The 25,319-nt window shown below is 43.5% G+C and overlaps 1 protein-coding gene across 11 annotated transcripts in view; it reads right to left on the bottom strand.

Annotated features, from left to right (window-relative positions):
- Positions 1-25,319, bottom strand: part of LOC112236864 (GRB2-associated-binding protein 1) — a 68,162-nt gene that overhangs the window by 27,468 nt on the left and 15,375 nt on the right. Inside the window, exon 1 of one of the 11 annotated variants that reach the window (XM_042329636.1) lies at positions 11,189-11,303. The exons of 8 other annotated variants lie outside the window; for them this stretch is intronic. The gene's annotated coding sequence lies outside the window, so the exon portion shown is untranslated. Of the gene's footprint in view, positions 1-881; positions 1,299-3,506; positions 3,664-11,188; positions 11,304-25,319 lie in introns of those variants that run through there. 2 more of the 11 variants (XM_042329634.1, XM_042329637.1) reach the window with 2 other exon arrangements.

Here is a 25,319-nt window from a genome sequence, read left to right on the forward strand (position 1 = left end):
TGTGGATATAGATACTTTAGTACCAGTTTCCTCCAGCATCTTCACAAGGTCCTTTGCTGTTGTTCTGGGGTTGATTTGCACTTTTTGCACCAAAGTACGTTCATCTCTAGGAGACAGAACACATCTCCTTCCTGAGCGGTATGACAGCTACGTGGTCCCATGGTGTTTATACTTGCGTACTATTGTTTGTACAGATGAACGTGGTACCTTCAGGTGTTTGGAAATTGCTTCCAAGGATGAACCAGACTTGGAGGTTCACAAAAAAAAATTGAAGTTATTAGCTGATTTCTTTTGATTTTCCCATGATGTCAAGCAAAGAGGCACTGAGTATGAAGGTAGGCCTTGAAATACATCCACAGGTACACCTCCCAATGGCCTCAAATTATGTCATTTAGCCTATTAGGAGCTTCTAAAGCCATAACATCATTTTCTGGAATGTTCCAAGCTGTTTAAAGGCACAGTCAACTTAGTGTATGTAAACTTCTAACCCACTGTAATTGTGATAGTGAATTATATCATGTCATGCACAAAGTAGATGTCCTAACTGACTTGCCAAAACTATATTTTGTTAACAAGAAATTTGTGGAGTGGTTAAAAAATGAGTTAATGATTCCAATGTAAACTTCTAACTTCGACTACATATCTAGCCCTGACTAACAGTAGCAGCCTCTGTTCATGCGTTGTGGTGAATTGAGTGGAGACTTGCGGCAGCCAGGGAGAAAGGAGCAGGGAGCTAGTTGACGAGTCAGGTGCGGTAACCCGAGAACCAAGCGTTCAGCTGCCACCCCCCATTCGACAACAACCTCCACTCAGCTCTGCCTGTAAACCAAACTACCAACTTGTTCCTCTCTCCCTCCCGCTCTCCATATTGCTCCCTCTACCTTGAACAAACAGGTCTGTTTGTTCTCAAGTCAGGTTCCGCTCGAGCACCAGGATAGAACAAGATGAGGAAAACCCACAGACCACGTCCACGGTGTACGCGCGTCATTGGCCCTTCTTATTAGAAACCACACAGCGATACGTTGCAGTCATCTCTCACACGTTGGTTGGTTTGCCTTTGATTACGCTTTGCTTTTCCAGACTGTGAACGCATGAACTGTGCTTTGAAAGGTCCCACAAACAAAGACGGTGCCGTGCAAATGCAGGTCATTTCAACAGAATAACCCTCGTTGTGATCTTGTTTTCCCAGCAAGCATGTGTTCTAATCAAGTGCGTTTCAGAGAATATGTAGCCTAGAATCTACGGGGCATTCCGGGTGGTGGAGCATTTGTTGTTTTTCTTATAGATCTGCTCATGCAGGCAGGCAGGCCGCAGGACTGTGTTTGTGCAACAGTGCTGGGAAAAGGGAAAAACAGTGGGAGGAGCCATTCTGGAACCTTTCCTGTTCATGACAGATGCGAGACGCATTCAGTTGCAATACTATTGGCTCTGGCATTCATCATAATGCTGTCCTCTTTAAAAGCTCAGTGTTGTAACAGGTATACAAGTCAAGCTTTCCAGTAATGACTTGGGAGAAGCCAATAAAAACACAGACCTGCTGGAAATAGTATTAGAGGAACTAGACGTGAAAGCACTAGTGAGAATCAACCCCCACCACCAGATAAGGATAAACATTTATTTATTATTATTTTAAATTGTGAAATAGCTCTCTGCCTACTCAAAAATGTCCTGAAACCAACCACACATTCTGAATGACGCCGCAGTCCAACGTCAGGGCTTATAAACAAATGCAATCACGTACACCGTTGTGGTACGCCAAGCCAATCAGCAAGGACCCCAAGGCCGTCCCAAACAATGCCCGTTCTTAAAGTAGAGTATTAGAGAGCGTCAGAGGTTTTGGCGCTCGCTGCCTTGGTGATGAGGTCTGGAGAGAGAGGGAGGTTGGGGGCACAAAAGCCTCTCTATGCTTAGCCCAGCAGCTTGCATAAATCAGTCTTTGTTTTCTGGGCATGCTAAGATTCTTGCTGCTAAACAGCTATTTTTACATCCTCATAGGCCACAAGAGATAATATGGCGGTCAGCGAAGGCCAGTTGACGCTCAAGCAGTGTGTATGCCCTTTGGCTGAGTGTCTGTCCAGGCGTCATCCCCCTCCTCCGCTAGAGGGAAGGGGGACTTCCATCTGCAGGCAGGCAGGCCTGAGGTCCAGTTGCCTGGAGACTGGTGGTCAGTGGTCAGTCCCTTCTCCTGTTATTCACTGCCATCAACATGTGACCTGGGATCAGCTTTGCCTGCCAGCAACTGTCACTTTAATCACTAGCAACAACATAACAGGTCCTGGATCTGCTTTTAAACGGCAAATTGTGCACACAAAGACATGAGTATGGCACCTCTAGAGGTTTGGGGAAACAAAACAATAGAGTGATGATACTGGTGCTGATACATAGAACAGTGTTATCACAGTTTTCTACTAGAGAAGGTAACTGTCAGTGTGTCGAAAGGCCATTGACAAACCACCCAACTGCCACAATGTGAGTTCATTCAAGGTTCCTCTGAAGTGAGAAAAGGCCTCCCTTGTTTCTGTTCTAATCAGTGGGAGTCGGTATGTGTCCTAACAATCCTCCCTGGCCAGACAGGAACCCCAGGGAGAGAGAAGAGAGACAGAGGTACAGGGTGCGGGCCAGCCGCCCCTGCAGACACACACACAGAGCCAGAGAATAAGAGAGAGAAGGAAAGAGGGAAAGAGCCACGCAGGGACAGGAAATGAGGGCTGGGAGCTGGAGGAGCAATGGCAGTTTGAGACTGAGGAGCAATGGCAGTTTTCCCGTCAGTGAGCGGGAGAGAGACCGAACAGAGAGAAAATGGTCTCTGTGATAGCACTGTCAGCATCTGGCTCTGTCCAACCTGGCACAGTCGTTAGGGGAATTCAAAACCCATCTAAACCACTGGTACAGTTCATGTCATAAACGGACATAGGAAGCCCAAATAAAATAGTTAAACAAAAAGGTGGCAAGTGTTTCAGTTCACAGCTATTGTAAAGCCATTGGTTTTCAATCAGTAATAAAATACTGAGCTAACACCTCAACAAGCATGAGTGGATTTAATAGTACTCCCTCCAAAACTGAATAGAACAAACATCTGGATCTATTTGTTCAGTAAAAAGTGTATGGCTGCCTGGTCCTCCTTACGCCAGCCTCTCACATGTCGCCCAAAGTCAACGAGACAGCAGGAGCAGAACAGAAGCTCCTGTTACGTTGAGAGAGATCAAGCCAAAAAGGAGACCGCAAAACACCTCGACCCCTCTGTGACCCCGTTCTTCCACCCCAAACGCCTTCCACCACAGATGAGTGAGAGTTTCAGCCCATGCTGCTCCACTAACACACACACGCACTCCACAGGTGAGTTTCAGTCATCTCACCTGGCCTCTCCCACCAACCCTCTTGGCAGCTTTAATCCCCTTGCACGCACACACACACACACACACAATCTCTAGGTATTTGATATTACCTCCCCTGGCTGACACACTGTCCAAACAAACACAGGAGACCGAGCGTTCCCTTTACTGTACCTTACGAGTGCTGCGCGCAGGGTTTTGAGTCTCCTTGAGCGTCTGGTTAAATTGTGAGTGTTGTTGTCTGCTCTCCTCCTGTTTTTATGGAGATGTGCAGTGTGTTGCGCGGGGCTGCAGTGTGACCTCTCCCTCTGACTTCCTGTGTAGTGTAATCAGGTGGTCCCAGACCTCCTTAACTGCCAGCAGCACACAGCAGAAAGCAGCAGCCACCAACCCACCACTAAATCAGAGGGGGAGGGCCAGACAGGCAGGGGTGGAGTGTGTGTGTGTTAAAAAAATTAAAATGCACCCCAATACACACATATATTTGGAAAGATAGTGAAACGATTACCCAAGAGCATCTCTGAAAAGCAAACACACACACGTTCCCATTCCACTAAAAAAGTTGATCATGTTTTATTTCACTGACATTGATGGATAAGGGACTTCAGCAGTCATGAGTCTTCCTCTAATATTGGCACTCTTTTCCTCCTCTTTGAGAACGAGGATATGGTCATCGTTTCACACGCACAACTTATCAGAACCACAACATTTTCAAAATTACCCTCAGCACTAACAGTAACTAAAAGACAAACTGAAAGACAAAAACCTTGCTTCCGGCCAGTAACCAAAATATTGCTGGTAGGAATCTGCCGCTCTGCTCTTGAGCAAGGCAGTTAACCCTCAATATCAACTGCTCCCCGGGCGATTCAGAAGGGTTGCGTTAGACATTTCGGTTGAACGCATTCAGTTGTGCAACTGACTAGGTATCCCCTTCCCTTTTCAGTAAGACATGTTTACATGCTTTGCAAGCAGAAAAATATCCCTAATAATCCTGTTGTGGACATCAGGCTACCTCATGGGACTATAGTAAATATATATAAAAAAATATTTAATAAAAAAAATAAAAAAATAAAAATAAAAAAAACAACATTCTACTACAGTGACCATGTTATTTTTGCAAAGAATATTCGGATTCGCAGTTCAGACATAACGTTTGTATGTGACAACTAGAGATAGATTTGGTACCCTGTTATGACTTACACCAAATATGTTATCTTCTCACACTATTCAAACCCCTCAAAATCAATAAACAGCTTATGAAGCTCTAAGCCTATACTATAGATCACATATGGCCAACAAATAATCTTGAACTAAAAACTTGGCATTTTTCTGCAAACCCACACGTTCTCTTTGTTGTGGTACCAAAGTGAGAGGTTATGGTAGGGTAAACAGTGTTGCTGTGGTGTGGGAACAATCACGAACCTGGGGAGCTCTGTTCACATTTCCCCCCCAAAAAAGGGAACCGGACCTCGTAATTCAAGCGAACCGAACTCAAGCCACCTCTCAAAATGGAGTGCTCACACCGCACAACAAATTAAGCCATCAATGTGCTGGCACATGCAGAGTTGGCAAAAATTGGCTGAAATTGACCAAGTGTGAATCCGTTCAGTTCTTCCGAACACACTTCATATGAGGTTTGCGCTACCGCTGCTGGCACATACACAGAACAAATAGACAACTGGAACGCTGAAAAAGCTGTTTACATATCCCAATCATTCAAAAGATTGCTCAGAACTAGGTGTTACATTGTTTAGGACCTTAACCCAATTAAGACAAGCAGATAAGTGTTTACGTGACTAATGCCATAATCAGTTTGATATCGAAATATTAATGTGCATGTAAATATGCACAGTGTCACTTCTTGAGACTTTATCCTACTTCCTGAATCCTGGGCCAGCTAAGTCTTACTTCCCGTGCTCGGTTAGTTTAATCCTGTGCTTGGTTGCTCGGGCTGCCACAATTACTGTATAATCGCGTAGCGAACAACTGACTGAAGAGGGGACGGCCGGGCATTCACACGGGTCAGGCCATTTCCACAGAAATATCACCTCTGAACATGATATATAACTTTGTTGCTCCTTGCTGAAACAAGCAAGATGTTGTGGCAAACAAGAAGAATTTGGTCTGCCTATGCAACGCCCCCCCCTTTAAATTTTTGTTAGTGAGTATGGTCATTTCATTAACCTTCACAGGCCTCATCACAACCACAAAAAACATCTCAGCACTACCAGTGACTAAAACACCTAAACTGAAAGAAAGACTTTTGCTTCTCAGTAAGACAGCCACATTCCTTGCAGACAAAGAAGCAGGATTTAATTATTTTTCCAGACAGTGTCACATCTTCAGACTTCAACCAATCTCCTGAATCCTGAGCCAGCGAAGTCTTCCTTCCTGTGCAGTTTATGGTCCTGTTCCTGCACGGTCAATAAAAGAGACGGCACGGTCTGCGTGGTCAGTTTCCTCCCGGGCCTGGTCGCCAAACACTCCCCATTAACAGAGCACAGTCCCCTCTTACACTGAACAAAAATATAAACCAAACATGTAAAGTGCTGGTCCCATGTTTCATGAGCTGAAATAAAAGATCTCAGAAATTTTGAATAAGCACAAAGAGCTTATTTCTCTAAAATACTTGTTTATATCACTGTTAGGGAGCATTTCTCATTTGCCAAGATTATCCATCCACATGACAGGTGTGGCATATCAAGAAGCTGATTAAACAGCATGATCATAACACAGGTGCACCTTGTGCTGGGGACAATAAAAGGCCACTAAAATGTGCAGTTGTGTCACACGACGTAATGCCACAGATGTCCCAAGTTTTGAGGGAACGTGCAATTGGCATGATGACTGCAGGAATGTCCACCAGAGCTTGGTGTTTGGTGAATGTATTATCTTGTCTTTTTTTTCAGTCAAGTAACATGAGACCAACACTTTACATGTTGTTTATATTTTTGTTCAGCGTATTTGCACATTGTTACAACACTGTATATACCCATAATATGACATTTGAAACTTGAGTAATGTTTATTGTTAATTTCTTACCTATTTCACTTACTTTGACAATGTAAACATATATGTTTCCCATGACAAAGAGAGAGACCGTGAGACTTATTTATGCTGCAGCTCTTTGCTTTTCACAAAAGTGGTGGCAATAGGGTACAGTCAGAGCCTCCATGTGGGGCAAAAATTAGGAGATAAAATTAGGAGATATATTGGAATTATAAATTAAAAGGAGAGAAGGTTAGGCTACAATGACCAAGTATAACAGTAGGCTGCTACGTTTATATTCTAAATGGAGTTGTTTGTAACTGTAGGACTCACGCTATACTATTAGTCTACTATAGAACATGTCTGATTGGTTGGTTGCTCGTCTCTCCCTCCTCACTGTTCATGTCACTCGCTCACACACACACACACACACACACACACACACACACGGCCCCTGCTAGAGCATCACCTCGTTACCTCTTTATCAGCTCCGTTGCCAACTGAAAATTGACACTTCCTCATTGCGCTGTTTATTTCTGATATTTTTCTAAAACAATGAAGATGTCCAGTGAAAGCAGGATGTGCAATTTGTTGACATTACAACACAGTAAAGACTTGGAGACACATTATCCTGAATGTTAATTATTGAAAACACCTGTTAAATTCACTGCTCTGTTTTGCTTGTTTACAGCAGGTCATTTCATAGCCAATTGTCAGAGGCACTCTAGTAACGTTACGTCACCAAAACTATTACTGAGGGGAGTTACTGGGGCGGACTGTGGTCCTCTCAAGTCCACTAGTGTCGACTGACTGGTATGAAATGGACTAGCATGAACTGAACAAAGAGTTCATATTTAAAACCAAACAGACACTTTGTTGATAATTGATTGAAACAGGGGGCTGGGTAAGAGAGTGGTTGATACCAAGACTTTTCCTGCCTTTAACAGGATATTCTATGGGCAAAGTCTACGTGCTCATTTAGAACACATACGGTGGGGGAAGGGGATTTTTGTCCAAATAGAATACGAGTGGCCCTTAAAACATTTTTTTATATTTTTTTTAAAGGCACACAGCGAGTGACGTTGCCGAGCACCCAGGGAGAGGTCACGCATGACAGTCTAGACTGCAGCTCTGTGCATACTGACTAAGGTGCTTGCTTTTTATACCTTCTCACTTTCTTTCCATCACTGCATAAATTGCTCTGTTTAACTGGCTAATTTGAGGCATTACCATGAAACAGGGAAAATAAATATATTCGGCCAACCCATCGTGATTAACTTGACATTAGGTCAGTTACAAAACTTCAGTTCAAACTAATTTAGCTCCCAATAAAAAAACTACTCTTCCGCATCACAAGCAGGAGAAAAGAAAACCGTATTTGAAAACCACAAATGGGGGGGGGGACGGACGGACGGACTACCACATCCAGTCTGAGGTCATTAAGTAACGCTGTCTCCAGGAAAACCACCATAGGACCATATACTGATTGCCCCGTAGCCCTAACACAACCACTCTACAGAGAGTCAGTCCCTAATTCCTATCCCCAGCACCTGAGCTGATATGTGAGCCAGCAGCAGGCTTGATGGAGACAGGGCTGAGGAGGCCACACACTTCCATTACACAGCCCTTGGCTAATATGAATCATGGAGAATCCCCCTCAATTCCTGTGTGTGTTTAAGCAAAATAGAGAGGGAAAAAAAGAGGGAAAAAGGAGAGAAAAATAAAGTCAAACTGGTAAGGAAAGATACGTAGGAGGAGGAATGGGCTGAGGAGCACCCATGACCTATTACAGCAACCTTGTAAACAACAACCATGCCAGGTGTAGGCTAACACCCGAGGGGTATACTACCAAGCAAGATCAATGAGTTAGCCAGTTAACTTTGATAAACGTATTTCTGGTTGTTTATTTTCTCTCTGTGGTGAGGGAGAGAGAGAGAGCTCATCCTGCTGTGGAATAGGACTACAGAACTAAGATCACATCCAACTCCTCTCTCTGTGCTCCATTTCTTCCTACACTAGTCAGTAACACAACAGAGATGTACAAATAGCCAGGAGACAAGATTTGACTCTGGATGGGCTCTTCTGAATAAGGGCCAAAATCAAAAGGAAAAACAGTGGCCAGTCCACCTAATGTCATCATCATATACTGTGACCTTAAACAATTTCCTCCCCCTGGAAATACACTGGCAGGGACCTACATCTGCCGTGTAACATCGACGATCCTCTCTCTCCTCCTCTCTGTAAGGGAAAGGCCAGCACTGCTAACAGCAACAGGAAAAGGCATGGAATCAGCATAAGTCTTCATACACATGAGGCCGCAATAACAACGGAGGAGACAGACTGGAGAATATGGCGACCCAAACCCCCCGACGCAGAGTTCATAAAACGTTTGCTTTGCTGAGACTAAGACTGACTAATGATGATTTCTGCAACGTTGCGAGAGCAGAATAAAAATAATAAAAATAAAAACTGAAAACAGGAGCTCCACTTCTCTCAGCTTGTTTTCATATGACGCTAACAATGAAGTGACCCAACAGCCAAGGTACAGTATTCTGCCAAAAAGCCCTACACACACAAACAATGGCAAGAGAAGCATCCTCACCTTACAATTCCATGTCCTGTTGAGAGGATATATCCTAAGTGAGGATGCATAGAGAGCATCCCATCCACATAGCCTTCCAGTATGGTGCTGTAGCTGTATGCATCAGACCCTGAGCTGCACTGGCTGGCTGGATGTGATCACTGTATTGATCTACCATGATGAACAAAACAAGCCTCCCTCCCTCCCTCCCTCCCTCTCCGCCGTCCCACAGTCCCGCTCTTTGATGTGCAGCTGTGAAATTCACACCCAGCGAGACGCCGTCACCGTCAGACCTCAAATCCCCCAACCGCCCTCTACACTGACAGTCCAAAGAACACAAATCCATGTTGGATAGCCCTGCTATCCAGCCAAACAGTACACACACTTCTTCAAAGGCTTTCCTGTAGTCTTGGGACCACAAGTGTGCAGTACTGGAACAACACCTTCTGCTTCTTCCCAGTTGAGATAACGGAGGTACTTTAGTTCTTACCGGTCTGTGGGAGTGTTGGTCAGCTGGGATGTGTTATCCGAAGAGGCACAGTTAGAGGCAGTTCCCCTGTCCACCAGATCCTACTTTCCCAATGTCCCATCTCTGCTGCTGTCCCTCTGTCATACTGTCACCCAACGCCGTACTACTGCTGCTGTGACGGCTAGGCTAGGTTAGTACTGTGTGACTGACTGTTACTGACTCTTAAGGCAGAGACAAGGGGAGCTCTCAGTCAGGGGCCAGGCCACAATCATTCATTAGGAAAGGCAGAGAAAGAAAGAGGGGGAGAGCGAGAATGAGAGGGAGGGGGGGCGAGAGAACAAGGGAGGGTGGGAGATCAATAGCACTGAACAGTAACAGTGTTCCCGTGGGAATGGCCTGGTTTTAGAAACCGAGGACCGTTTTCATCTCCCTCTTCAACTGGTTCAGTTTTCTCCACCACCTGCAACCCGAAACCCCCAGCGACAGACAGGGTTGATGGTTGCCAGAGTGGAGAAATCCTCCCCACCACATCCCCCAGTATGTACAGCTCCAGTCAGCCCAGGTTAGGCTGCAGAGGCCTAAGGCGGGTAAAGCATTAACTATGAGTGAGTGGGCTTAAACATTAACGTGTCGGTTGATTTCCCATCGTTCATGGCTGAGAGAGCGTGGTTAAGTAACAGCTCTCACACAGCGACTGAACACACAAACACAACCACCGACTGAACAGTAGGTACCAATCCATTGCTCGAACGCCAAACCAAATAAACCCCCCCCCTCCTCCCCCTCTCTCTCAATGTTTACCAGGAAACAGGGTCTTTTAGAAGAGAAAAACACGAGAGCGAGAGAGGAGAGAGACAAACACACAAGGAAAAACCATCCCTTGCTGCTGGAAGTTTCCACTTTGTTGGCATTTTTCTCATCTTTTTTAAAATCTTCCTGGTCATCTGTTCCCGACACACACACACGGCAAAAAGACTTCCTGTTTTGCCTCAATTGTCATGCGGCAGGGGGTCCATTGGTCAGGGCTAACTATAGACCCCCCCCCCCTCTCTCTGTTGGGCTTGGTACCATGGGAGGAGGGAATCCTTTAGGAGAGGGGCCCTGTCCTGAGTGTGAGGGGGAACTGGGGATGTCCTGTCTGTTCATGCATCCATCCATCCAATCAATGTCCCCTTGGGCCCCCACAACTCCACAAATGTGGCATTTGGTTGTCTCAATGCAATACGGACGGAAAGGATTCACACACTGATTACACAGGTTAGATAATATACTGTATAGTGCAGGTTACAAACTCAATACCCCCATTGACATGGACATGCAAGTAAACCTAAATGAGATTTAGCTCCCCTGAGAAAGGTCTACTGTTTATCCCAATGCTACCAGACAGAAAGGCTCTTATTGAGAGTGTTATTACCTGGTGTTATTACCACAGGTACTGCCCAGCTTCCTCTCCTCGTCTTCAAATAATACACGTCGCCTACAACGTCCGCCCTGGAGGAGGCTTCACCTTACATAAGAGTGAGGGCGGATGGCACACTTCCACCGCCCACTTCCTGTCCCCCGTGTTACTGGGTTTTTAGCAGCGGCGTCAAACACTGTCAACACGCAACAGATAAACAAACAAGCTGCGGACAGACGAACTACAACGTCTGACTTGAAATAAAGAGGCACCATAGGCGCCGAGTGAGGGTAGGTGTTACCCGCCAGACGTGTGGTTCGAACATTTCCCCATCAACAAGTTTTTAAAAAAACTGCATAACAACGAGGAAAACATGGCTACCACTAGTATGCCAACGAAATCAGGGGGCAATGTTTTACCTGGTGGTGCCGATTCGGAGTGGAGACGGGTATAGGGAAGAGAAGACAGGAGCGTGGTAGCTAGTCATCCAAGCTGCTTGCCAGCCAGCCAGCGTTGAGCCGACCAAGTCTGGTTCCTTTCCTCCCCACCTCCGTCAAGCCTAACACCCTGCTCTAATAACCACTGGCCCACAGGAAGTAGACACAATGGACTGAAAATAACAGAGGCCACCTCCCCTCCACCTCCTATTCCCTGCTCAGCTACGACAGGCTGTTTCCACCGAGAGGAGAGGGGCCTACACTAGCTAGGCCAGTGGTACAGCGGCGAGGCAGGACAGAAAACACCCTCACCGTCCGCCCCTCGCCAGGCTGTGGCCAAATGGAGGCAGGACCTTAGTTCTCCTTATGTCTGGCCCAAAAGGCCTGCTGACAACCTGTTGAGTCCGATCCAACCTGTCGTCATACGTCGTCATGCAAAGTTCATGATCCTACTAACAGATGGTCAAAAGATGATCATATGCCTAATAAGTCAGGGCTTCACCACTACCCATGAAGGACAGGTTAACTTCTGACAGACACAACCACAGTTGATGAAGCTGATGGAACCAGAGAGAGACAGCACTAATCAGTAGAGCTTCCACACTACAGCAGCAGGCTGTGGGTGGTGGAGAAGCCAGCCAGACACATGACTAGACCTTCTCACTGCCCACTGAGGGTGTGTGTGTGTGTGTGTGTGTGTGTGCGTGCATGCCTGTGTCATGTGGGTTTGCGTGCTTGAGTGTGAATGCTAGGGCTGTGACGATTACGGGATTTTGGGTAACGATTAATTCTCATGCAAATGACAGTCATGGTCATTTTTTATTTGTAAAAAATGTGAGCTTCTAATGAATCTTCAAAATTGAGCTATGACATACTTTCTTAAAGATTTCACTTCCGACCATGTGGTTCTGCTCGTAAAATAATTACAAACCTTACCCTCTTCACGGAAAAATGGAAAATGGTTCAAGTTCAAATCCCCCTCTTCCTAAAATGAATATATTGAGACGATGACAAAAAATATACACACACGTTTAATGCCCATAATTGTCAGTTACACATTCATACGATTACTGTGGCAGCCATAGTGAATGCATGTGTCTACATAAGTGTGTATGCATCCAATGGGGAATCCCTGGCCGGTATACACACACACACACACACACTCTCCCTCTCTCTCTCCCTCTCTCTCCTGGGTCCCATCCTGAGTGTCTGAAGACAGTGACCAGCAGACGACACAGACCGTCTCTAATCCAATCAGAGAGCAGAGCTAACCCAGACTAAATCACATTTACTGCCCCAGGCTGCGTTGATTCAACCATAATCCAATTCCTCTGCTCTATGACTGAGGGAAAGGAAATGTGCCTGAAGTCGCACTGACTATATTTAAAGATAAAGGAAATGGAACGGACTCAACAGACAGTCACAGGCATGTGGTTTGTGGATGTGCTTGATGTCGCAAGGGACATCACGTTAGTGTTTCCTCACCAAACCATTGGAGTACACAGTGTACAAAACATTAACACCTTCCTAATATTGAGTTGCACCCCTTCTTGCCCTCAGAACAGCCTCAATTCATCGCAGCTTAGACTACAAGGTGTCGAAAGCGTTCCACAGAGATGCTGGCCCATGTTGACTCCAGTGTTTCCCACAGTTGTGTCAAGATGGCTGGAGGTCCTTTGTGTGGTGGACCATTCTTGACAAACTATTGAGCGTGGAAAAACCCAGCAGCGTTGTAGTTCTTGGCACATGTTCTGCCTGGCACCTACTACCATACCCCGTTGACAGGCACTTACATGTTTTTTGTCTTGCCCTTTCACCCTCTGAATGGCACACAAACACAATCCATGTCTCAATTGTCTCAAGGCTTAAACATCCCTTATTAATTTGTCTCCTCCCCTTCATCTACACTGACTGAAGTGGCTTTAACAAGTGACATCAATAAGGGATCATAGCTTTCACCTGGATTTACCTGGTCAGTCTATGTCATGGAAAGAGCAGGTGTTTTGTACACTCAGTGTAAAATGAGTATTTACAAATGATTTGGTTAAAAAAAAAATATATAGCGACCAACACGACTGCAATACTTGACCTTCTATAATCAAACAGTCCTTATGGGGGCTAAAAGCTCTCACACACTACTTGCAAATGTGAACACTTCAACAAGTGAGTAAGAAGCAGTTTATTTTAAATCAAGTTATACCACACCTGTCTCCTCCTACAAGTGCAGGTACATCCCTTTGAGGATCATAATCCTGCCCTTTCTATAGTGACTCCAGTCACATGACGTTCCTGTGTGTTTCTCCTCTAAGAAGCGTTAAAAGGTGTTGGGCCTGTTGAGGCCTGTTGAGGCACGTTGTTCAGACAGCAAGGAGAGAGACACCTCCCCCTCTCCTCCAGTCCCAAGGAACCCTGCTCACTGGCCCAGATTATCACACTGATACCGACACCTGCTTCACTTTCGATCGTCTGTGAGCTCGTGCATAGTGTCTGTGATTAGAGCCGCGAGGCAACAGAGGCAGCAGCAGGAGGAGAAATGTGAACCATTTCCCAAGTCAGGTTTAACGCAAGCAGCCCCAAAACAATGTCAGCAATTTCTCAAATAGTTCTCTAGATGTTTTTTGGCCCTTTTAATTTTTTTTACAGAGGACGGGGGTTGACTTGTGCCTACTCAGGCCCAGGAGGCTTGTACACATGGGGGTGTGACTAAGTGCTATGACGTGTGCAACGAGTTAGGTTATCAATTGTGGGAAAGGACCCATAAATAAGCATTTCACTGTTAGTCTACACCTGTTAATTACAAAGCATGTGACAAATCAAATTCTCTGTCTGTCTGTGGTGTGAGAGTTCCTGACTGGGATGCGCGTGAGAGTTCCTGACTGGGATGCGCGTGAGAGTTCCTGACTGGGATGCGCGTGAGAGTTCCTGACTGGGATGCGCGTGAGAGTTCCTGACTGGGATGCGCGTGAGAGTTCCTGACTGGGATGCGCGTGAGAGTTCCTGACTGGGATGCGCGTGAGAGTTCCTGACTGGGATGCGCGTGAGAGTTCCTGACTGGGATGCGCGTGAGAGTTCCTGACTGGGATGCGCGTGAGAGTCCCTGACTGGGATGCGCCAGTCTGACTGGGATACGCGCATCTGTCAGTGTGTGTATGCGTTCCTGAGAATTGTGTCATGATGCGTCTCTCCTGTTAAACTCTGCACACCACAGCTGAGAACCTGCAGGGGGTTTCAGTTCCTTAATGGGATAAACACCACTGTGTTCTTGGAAAGAACAGCAACCACCCCACTTCCTACTCCTGAAGCAGTTCTCTGAAACTATGAGCAGTGGGCTATTGACATGCTACTCTGTTAACACCAGTGGTGCAGCATTCAGGAGTGCAACCGTTCATAACACAGCAGATGTGAGAAACTATGGGCACAACTGAACTGCATGAGGTCAGCACTGTTTCACATGGAACGCTAACTTTTCCAAGCATAATGTATCTGACAGTGGTGGAGCGCAACAGTTCACTGTAGATTCAAGACACAACTAGGACTCTACGGGTAGCCGAAGAACCTCATGGAGCAGACGGTGACTAACAGAGCAAAGACACCCTGATGGACAATGAGAAGACAGGAGTAGAGAACTGTACGGCTGTCTATGTGGTTTACAGTAGTCAAGACAGACAGCATAACAGTTTGCTTACACTGCTGCTGGAGACAAGACTCTGGACTAACCAATCCAAATGGGATTTTGTATTTTTTGTGTCTGCGTCTCCTCTCCAGTGATCCGTCAAGAAAACCCCACTACCACGGCCCACCCCTCCATGACCACAGCAACCCTCCCTCCTCCTATCCCACTCCACCAAACCACTACTAAAATGTCTCCATCCCGCTACACAACAGAGCCAGCCAGTCTCTCGTTTTCTTAACGGCATAAGCCATAGCAGCAGCACCACCAAATAAAGCAGCGGCCCAGCTCCAGGCCTTCACTCCCTCCATAACATTACTCTGACTGTTTTGGCCCACAGGACAGAGGGTTTCCGTGAACCCAGTGGACATAAACTTTAATAATCTAAAATAATGAAAGCCAATGGCCCGTAGGCTGTGAGTCTGCTGTGTATGTGTTCCCATAGATAGAACAAGGCTAGTCTAATGACAGCCTACTGTGTTACAGCAGCAATTTCCCCCAAGCCACTGGAATGTCTTACTACGCACTATATTACGCTCTGCCACATAACAATGGGCTGGTTTTTGCGTTCTAAATGACCGTGTATACATCAGTATTGTGACACATTTTTGTTGTTTACATTTGTTTGCATCTGGGAGGAATTGTAGGGAAGTGAGAGTGGAGGAAAATAAACACACTTGTGTGCACGCGCACACACACAAAGTGCCAATAAGCCTGGTGGCCTAGTCTTCTCAATTAGTGCCTTCAGAAAGTATTCTTAGCCCTTGACTTATTCCACATTTTGTAGTGTTGCAGCCTGAATTCAAAATTAATTTTAAAAAAATCCACTCATCTACACACAATACCACATAATGACAAAAGTGAAAAATATATTTTCTTAAATTTGTGCAAATATTGAAAATGAAGTACTTAATTTACATATGTATTCACACCCCTGAGCAAATATTTTGTATAAGCACCTTTGGCAATGATTACAGCTTTGAGTCTTTCTGGGTAAGTGTAAGAGCTTTCCACACCTGGATTGTACAACATTTGACCCATTATTATTTTCAAAAAAACTCTTCAAGCTGTGTCAAATTGGTTGTTGATCATTGCTAGACAACCATTTTTAGGTCTTGCCATAGATTTTAAAGTAGATTTAAGTCAAAACTAACTTGGCCTCCCAGGAACATTCACTGTCTTCTTGGTAAGCAATTACAGTGTAGACTTGGTCTTGCATTTTAGGTTATTGTCCAGCTGAATGGGAGATTAATTCACCAGTGTCTAGTAGAAAGTAGACAACCAGGTTTTCCTCTAGAATTTTGCCTGTGCTTAGCCCCATTACGTTGTTATTTTTTATCCTGAAAATCTCCTGTCATTAAAAATTACACGAATACCCATAACATGATGCAACCAACACTATGCTTGAAATATGGAGTGTGGTACTCAATGTTGTATTTGCCCCAAACATAACACTTTATTCAGGACAAAAAGTTATTGCAGTATTAATTTAGTGAGTGCCTTGTTGAAAACAGAAAGCATGTTTTGGAATATTTTTATTCTGTACAGGCTTCCTTTTCACTCTCAATTAGGTTAGCATTGCGGAGTAACTACAATCCTCAGTTTTTCTCCTATCACAACCATTAAACTCTGTTTTAAAAAGTCCCCATCAGCCTCATTGTGAAATCCCTGAGCGGTTTCCTTCCTCTCTTGCAACTAAGAAGGAGGATGCCTGTATCTTTAGGGAGGAGGTCAGAGACCTGGCAGTGTGGTGCCAGGACAACAACCTCTCCCCCCTTTGCAAGACAAAGGAGATGATCGTGGACTACAGGAAAAGGAGGACCGAACACGCACCCATTCACATTGGACGGGGCGGTAGCGGGTTCATGAGTTTCAAGTTCCTTGGTGTCCACATCACAAAAACTATCATGGTTCAAACTAGGGTTGCACATTTTGGGGAATATTCAAAAGTTGGAAACTTTCCATATGAATTTATGGAAATATATGCAAATTAATATTAATACCATTTAAATGTAGATGTTTTTTTGCATTGAATATATTTACCATATCATATGGTAAAGACAGAAACAAACTTTTTACCTTATAAGTAGACATAATTGCAAATTATTAAATCCTTCCAATAGAAGAAAAACATTTGTTACAAATTGAACTTTAAGTAAATAAGTTGACTCTTCACATGGGATGATTTCACTGATCAAAAAGGGAATATTGAATGATCCCAAAGATCCATCGCATCTCTCAAAAATATTTAACATACATCTGTAAAATGATAGTCTAGAAACTAAAGCTTTGTACGTCTTTCTTTCAGGCTTACATGTCTTTCTCCCTGGAACGACCTCAATGTCCAGCTCAAAAAGTCTCAAATTTGCCCAGATGGCCACCAATTTCAACCCTTGTATTGGTCAGCCTGTTGCGTGCTTTGGTGTGTGTGTTCCCAAATAAGGACCAGTTGCGTTCTGAGGTGGCTGATGTTGGTGGGATTTGGAGAATGGAGGCAACAGGGGAAAGAGCCACAGATCCATAAAGTCCCTTCCACCAGGTGGTTGATGAGATATGTTGGCATGACTGCCAAATTTCGTCTCCATCCCAAAGCCCTTGCTTGAAAGTGTACTTCGCCAGACTGCCAAGAACCTTGTCCTCATCCAGGCCAAGGTGGAGAGACATGGTAGAAATGACACCATAGGCCTTGTTGATCTCTGTACCAGACAGGATGCTCTTGCCAGCATACTTGAGGTCCAACATGTACGCTGCAGCGTGTTTGGGCTTCAGGCAGAAGTCTTCACGCTTTTTGATGCATTTCAGAACTGCAGTTACCTCTGCTTGGAGCAACAATGAAGTGGGCAGGGCAATACAGATGTATTCTCTTGTATCTGAAAGCAGTCTGAACATCAGACAGGATGGCATGGTCTCTCTCAATCCGTGCAATGGCAGCTGCTATAGGTTTCAGGAGTTTCAGGCTGCTTACCACTTTCTCCCAAAATACATCATACAGGAGGATCCTGATGGGGCTGTCCATATCAACAGACTGATACGGCCATTTCTTGGAGAGACTCCTTCTCCTCCAGGAGACTGTCAAACATGACGACAACACCACCCCAACGAGTGTTGCTGGGCAGCTTCAATGTGGTGCTCTTATTCTTCTCACTTTGCTTGGTGAGGTAGATTGCTGCTATAACTTGATGACCCTTCACATACCTAACCATTTCCTTGGCTCTCTTGTAGAGTGTGTCCATTGTTTTCAGTGCCATGATGTCCTTGAGGAGCAGATTCAATGCATGAGCAGCACAGCCAATGGGTGTGATGTGAGGGTAGGACTCTTCCACTTTAGACCAAGCCGCCTTCATGTTTTCAGCACTGTCTGTCACCAGTGCAAATACCTTCTGTGGTATTTACCTTCTGTGGTAATACCTTCAACTCATCTGCAATGTAGATACCGGTGTGTGTTGTCCCTTGTGTCTGTGCTCTTGTAGAATACTGGTTGAGGGGTGGACATGACGTAGCTAATTATTCCTTGCCCACGAACATTCGACCACCCATCAGAGATGATTGCAATATGGTCTGCTTTCTCTATGATTTGCTTGACCTTCACCTGAACTCTGCATCCAGCAAATGAGTAGATAAAGCATGTCTGGTTGGAGGGGTGTATGCTGGGCGAAGAACATTCAGAAATCTCTTCCAATACACATTGCCTGTGAGCATCAGAGGTAAACCAGTTGATTTACACAGCTCGAGCAAGACATTCATCACCATTTCTCTGACTACGTTCCTCCATTGAGTCAAAAACATGTCTGATTCCAGGAGGACCATGAGCTGTTGCCATCGATAAGGTGTCTGATTCACCATTTTCACCTCGAATAGAAGTAGATGGACTTTTGTCAGAGGTTGCATTTCGTGAGCGGTGAGGAAACTTTCTTTGTTGCATTCTTCACATATGATTTGGCACAGTATTTGCAAATGTACACAGTTTTTCCTTCTACATTAGCTGCAGTGAAATGTCTCCACACATCAGATAGTGCCCGTGGCATTTTCCTGTAAAGATTAGAAAAAAAATGAGTAAAAAAATAAACGCAATTCCACATACAGATAAATAGTTAAGCAGTTAGATTAAACAACTCCTTTGTAAGATAAATGTTTTAAAATGTAACATGTATGGACACAGGTGAATTAACACTCCTCAGTTAGCAGGCTCAAGCAAGCTAAAACCCACATGGTAGCAAAAACTTACTAGAAGAAATGGTTAACAAGTATGAAATGATCTAAAACACTGCTGTAGGCTACTATTTACTAGTTTAAAAAAAAAACATGTAATAGAAAATATATTCACCCCACCCAGTATCGTAATCAAAACTTACCCGAAAGCATGTAGTGGCCTCAATAGCATAGCATTTAAGCAAAATTTCAGGGCTTAACTTCCAATGGAACATTTTCCGGCAAGTTTCCGACACTTTGCAACCCTAGTCCAAACACACCAAGACAGTCGAGAAGAGGGTACAACACCTTTTCCCCCTCAGGAGACTGAAAATATTTGGTATGGGTCACCAGATCCTCAAAAAGTTCAACAGCTGCACCATCAAGTGCATCCTGACTAGTTGCATCGCCGCCTGGTATGGCAACTGCTCAGCATCCGTCCATAAGGCGCTACAGAGGGTAGTGCGTATGGTCCAGTAGATCAGTGGCCAAGCTTCCTGCTATTCAGGACCAACAGTTGAAGTCGGAAATTTACATACACCTTAGCCAAATATATTTAAACGCAGTTACACAATTCCTGACAGTAAAAATTCCCTGTCTTAGGTCAGTTAGGATCACCACTTTATTTTAATGTGAAAAGTCAGAATAATAGTTGAGAATGATTTATTTCAGCTTTTATTTCTTTCATCACATTCTCAGTGGGTCAGAAGTTTACATACACTCAATTAGTATTTGGTAGCATTGCCTTTAAATTGTTTAACTTGGGTCTAATGTGTCGGGTAGCCTTCCACAAGCTTCCCACAATAAGTTAGGTGAATTTTCTTTCGATTTTCCCATGATGTCAAGCAAAGATGGCACTGAGTTTGAAGTTAGGCCATGAAATACATCCACAGGTAAACATCCAATTGTCTCAAATCATGTCATTTAGCCTATCTTCTAAAGCCATGACATAATTTCTGGAATTTTCCAAGCTGTTTAATAACACAGTCAACTTACTGTATGTAAACTTCTGACCCACTGGAATTGTGATGCAGTGAATTAATCTGTCTGTAAACAATTGTTGGAAACATTACTTGTGTCATGCACAAAGTAAATGTCCTAACTGACTTGCCGAAACAAACTATAGTTTGTTAACAAGAAATTTGTGGAGTGGTTGAAAAATGAGTTAACTTCTTGGATATAGGGGGCGCTCTTTTAATTTATGGATTAAAAAACGTGCCCGTATTAAGCGCAATATTTTGTCACGAAAAGATGCTCGACTCTGCATATAATTGGCAGCTTTGGAAAGAAAACACTCTAAGGTTTCCAAAACTGCAAAGATATTATCTGTGAGTGCCACAGAACTCATGCTACAGGCGAAACCAAGATGAAACTTCAACCAGGAAATGGGCAGAATTTTTAAAGCTCTGTTTTCCATTGTCTCCTTATATGGCTGTGAATGCGCCGGGAATGAGCCTGCCCTTTCTATCGTTTCTCCAAGGTGTCTGCAGCATTGTGACGTATTTGTAGGCATATCATTGGAAGATTGGCCATAAGAGACTACATTTACCAGGGGTCCGCCCGGTGTCCTATGTCTAAATTGGTGCGTAATCTACAAGCTGCACGCAGTCATCCAGTGATTGAGAGGAGAGAGGAGGCTTTCAACGAACGACATATCATGAAGAGATATGTGAAAAACACCTTGAGGATTGATTCTAAACAACGTTTACCATGTTTCAGTCGATATTATGGAGTTAATTTGGAAAAAAGTTTGGCGTTTTGAAGACTGAATTTTCGTTTTTTTTTTGTAGCCAAACGTGACGCACCAAACGGAGCAATTTCTCCTAAACAAATCTTTCAGGAAAAACTGAGCATTTGCTATCTAACTGAGAGTCTCCTCATTCAAAACATCTGAAGTTCTTCAAAGGTAATGATTTTATTTGAATGATTCTGGTTTTTGTGAAAATGTTGCCTGCTGATGCTAACGCTAAATGCTACGCTAGCTGCGCTAGCTGTTACACAAATGCTTGTTTTGCTATGGTTGAGAAGCATATTTTGAAAATCTAAGATGACCGTGTTGTTAACAAAAGGCTAAGCTTGAGAGCTAGCATATTAATTTCATTTCATTTGTGATTTTCATGAATAGTTAACGTTGTTATGCTAATGAGCTGCGGGGATAATTACACTCCTGGATACAGTTTTTTTTCGTAGCTAAACGTGACGCACCAAACAGAGCGATTTCTCCTAAACAAATAATCTTTCAGGAAAAACTGAGCATTTGCTATCTAACTGAGAGTCTCCTCATTGAAAACATCTGAAGTTCTTCAAAGGTAAATGATTTTATTTGAATGATTTTCTGGTTTTTGTGAAAATGTTGCCTGCTGATGCTAACGCTAAAAGCTACGCTAGCTGCGCTAGCTGTTACACAAATGCTTGTTTTGCTATGGTTGAGAAGCATATTTTGAAAATCTGAGATGACAGTGTTGTTAACAAAAGGCTAAGCTTGAGAGCTAGCATATTAATTTCATTTCATTTGCGATTTTCATGAATAGTTAACATTGCGTTATGGTAATGAGCTTGAGGCTGTATTCACGATCCCGGATGGCTCGACGTAAGAAGTTAATGACTCCAACCTAAGTGTATGTAAACTTCCGACTTCAACTCTATATACTAGGTGGTGTCAGAGGAAGGCCCCAAAAAAATTCAAAGGCTCCAGTCACCCAAGTCATAGACTGTTCTCTCTGCAAGCGGTAACGGATCACCAAGTCTAGGTACAAAAGGCTCCTTCACTTCTCTAGGATAGGGGGCAGCATTTGGAATTTTGGATGAAAAGCGTGCCCAAATTAAACTGCCTTCTACTCAGGCCCAGAAGATAGTATATGCATAAAATTAGTCGATTTGGATAGAAAACTCTGAAGTTTCCAAAACTGTTAACCTCGCTGCGCACCGAACCCGTTAGCAGGATTAAATTCGACAACATACGGTGATCGCTACATAAATAGTCAAACATTCATGAAAATACAAGTGTCTCACATGTTTCGAAAGCCTAGAATCTTGCTAATCCAACGGCATTGTCAGATGTAAAAAAGGATTTACTGCGAAAGAATATGATTCGATTATCTGAGGATAGAGCTCCATAAAAAAAGGATTACAACCAGCACAGGCGTAACAAAATCACAATTTGCAATAAAATAAAATGTTTACCTTTGACGATCTTCCTCTGTTTGCAATCTCAATGCTCATTGACACACAATGAATGGTCTTTTGTTTGATAAAATCAATTTTTATAACCGAACATGAAACATTTTGTGAACCGCTTGTGTCATGAATTCCGTCTCATTCAATTTGACGACAGTCGATGTAAATACACACACTAAACGTGACTTTTCCAGTCATGTTTAGTTTCATTGCAATCAACTGGTTTGTTTGTAACACAACCAAATGTGATGGGTCATTTCGCAGGACGTATTGACTGAAAGAAACCGATTTGAAGACAACAAGTAATGACATCATTGTGCACCAATGATATGACCTCTGTTTCGTTGAGTGACTGTATTTTAACCCAATGACCACTGATTGTCTTGAAATCTAGCTGGGTAGATAGCCAATGAGCAGAGGTAAACGGCAATATGTAATGGTTGTGTTGGAAGACCAACCCATGTAGTAAACTCCGGCGTAAAGAGTTACGCACAGCACTTCTTTGGTAAAGCGCATCTTCAGCTGTTTATATATCAATCAGTATGGTGACTAAGTCAGGGAAAGCTAAATCTAAGTCTAGATATACAGATGTACACACAATTTTAGAAGAAATTGATCGGGAAAGTGAGACAGATTGTTGGAGGACGATTAATTTAGCTAACATAGCTAAATATTTTTTTTAACTGGTAAGTTCTTCATGCTAATGCCATTGTTTGAAATTAATAACATAAAATATTATTTGTGATTTAACATTTTAGTAGCAATATATAAAAATGTAATGAAATGTGTAAAGTACACGTTGGCTATACATTGTGGGTGGGGGTTTGTTTGTATGTATGTGTATGACCCATAGCCTATGTTGTGTGTATATATACACATGTTTTGAATTAGAGGGAGCATGTCCGAGATACGCGTGTCTGCCGCTCCAGCCCACCCCCACATGAAATAGCCTATTTGAGGCTGTTGAGTGGAGGGCAGGCCCACAACAATGGCCAAAGTGAAATGGAGACAGTAGATACAGCTGGTCTGTTGTAATATAATAGAGACAGTAGATCTAGCTGAAATGTCAATATAAAATCGACAGTAGATCTAGCAGGTCTATAATAATATATTAAACCTTATGTTTTCTTTCACAGTGACAGACTCCGAATGGGAGCCACCAGTGCCAAGGTGTCCATCCCCCACTGAAGCTGGTTCATCCAGCCGGACACCTGTTGTCTCAGCGCTACTGGGGCATGGACTGCAAAAAAATGTCCCCATTCCAACTGCAATAAAGGACTACAACAAGAGCATGGGAGGTGTGGACCTGTCAGATGCGCTGATAGGCCATTATATCTTATGTTCTCCATAAGATGATGAAATGGCACAAGACCTTCTATCATTTCATTGACATTGCTGTGGTAAATGCATTCATCCTACACAAGGAAATGGCTAAGAGCTGTGGAAAGCCCCCCATCTCACAGCTAGCCTTCAGAAAGCTGCTCATCGAGGAGCTTATGGCTACAGCACCACGTTCTGGCCTATCTACCTCTGTCCCTTCTGCTCCTGCCACAAGTGGTGTTCATCTGCCCAAATGTATTTCTGCAGGCATGGATGTGCCTCAGGGCCAAAAGGGCACAGCATGGAGGCATTGCTGTGTTCTTTGCAAAATGAAGTCCCTCATCATATGCACCACATACTTGGTGACCCTCTGCTTTACAGCAGAAAGAGACTGCTATGGCACCTGGCATCAGCAGCACAATATTGTGTAGAGGACTGAGAGTCTTCCAAATATTGAAAGTGTTATTTTGTAAATGTAAATGTGTGTGTGTATATATATATATATTTTTTCTTTTTTGGGGGGGGTGTTAGAATACCATTTTGGTATTTTGTATATAGTTATTCCATTCAAAATGTATAACTTCACCAATTTGGCCACTTGGGTACATTTGGGCTACTTGTTTGGGACACCTGGGTGACTTCATGATAAATTTTCATGTAGCACAGTCATTTGGGAAGTTATCATTCTGAAACTTTGCACAAGTACTGTTGCCCTCTTATGTTTTTCCCATCATCCTATCTGAATGTTTGTTTGGTCTTGTTCATTTTAAAGATACAACAATAAAAATGAAAAAAACATGATTTTCATTGTATTATCTAAGCCAGATATATTGTGTTATATTCTCCTACATTCAATTCACATTTACAAACTTCAGAGTGTTTTCTTTCAAATGAAACCAAGAATATGCATATCCTTGGTTCTGGGCCCGAGCTACAGGCAGTTAGATTTTGGTGTGTCTTCAGGCAGAAATTGAAAAATCGTTTGACATGTTTCTATTAACTTTACGGATACAATTTTGATTGTTTGCCTGTTGTAACTGCGTTTGAGCCTGTAGATTACTGAAGAAAACGCAAACAAAACTGAGGTTTTCAGATATAAATAGAGACTATCGAACAAAAGGAACATTTATTGAATAAAATGAATGTCTTCTGAGTGCACCCATATGAAAATCAAAGTGATTCATTCATCCCCCCCCCCAGAACAATTCATCAAATGGCCACCTGGGCTATTTACATTGACACACCCCCTCTGTTTTTACACTGCTGTTACGCACCGTTTATTATCTATGCATTGTCACTTTACCCCTACCTACATGTACAAATTACCTAACCTGATCCCCCCTGCACATTGACTCGGTACCACCTATATTTGGCGTCGGTATTGTTATTTTATTGTGTTACTTTTAGTTTATTTAGTAAATATTTTCTTAACTATTTATTGAACTGCATTGTTGGTTATTAAGGGCTTGTAAGTAAGCATTTCACACTACACCTGTTGCATCCAACACAGTCAAATCAAATGTTTTGTCACCTGAGGGACCTTACAGATAATTGTATATGGGGAGTACAGAGGTGAGGTAGTCATTCAAAAATCACGTTAAACACTAGTATTGCACACAGTGAGTCCATGCAACTTATGTGACTTGTGGTAAGTACACAATGGCCGCCATGTTCATGCACTTTCGCTATTGGCTGGTGAAGCTGTATAGATGTTGGTTTGTGGTAGAGGGATGGAGCAACAGAAACCAAAGCTCAATA

Source organism: Oncorhynchus tshawytscha, linkage group LG11, assembly GCF_018296145.1.
Source record: "Oncorhynchus tshawytscha isolate Ot180627B linkage group LG11, Otsh_v2.0, whole genome shotgun sequence".
Lineage (NCBI taxonomy): Eukaryota > Metazoa > Chordata > Actinopteri > Salmoniformes > Salmonidae > Oncorhynchus > Oncorhynchus tshawytscha.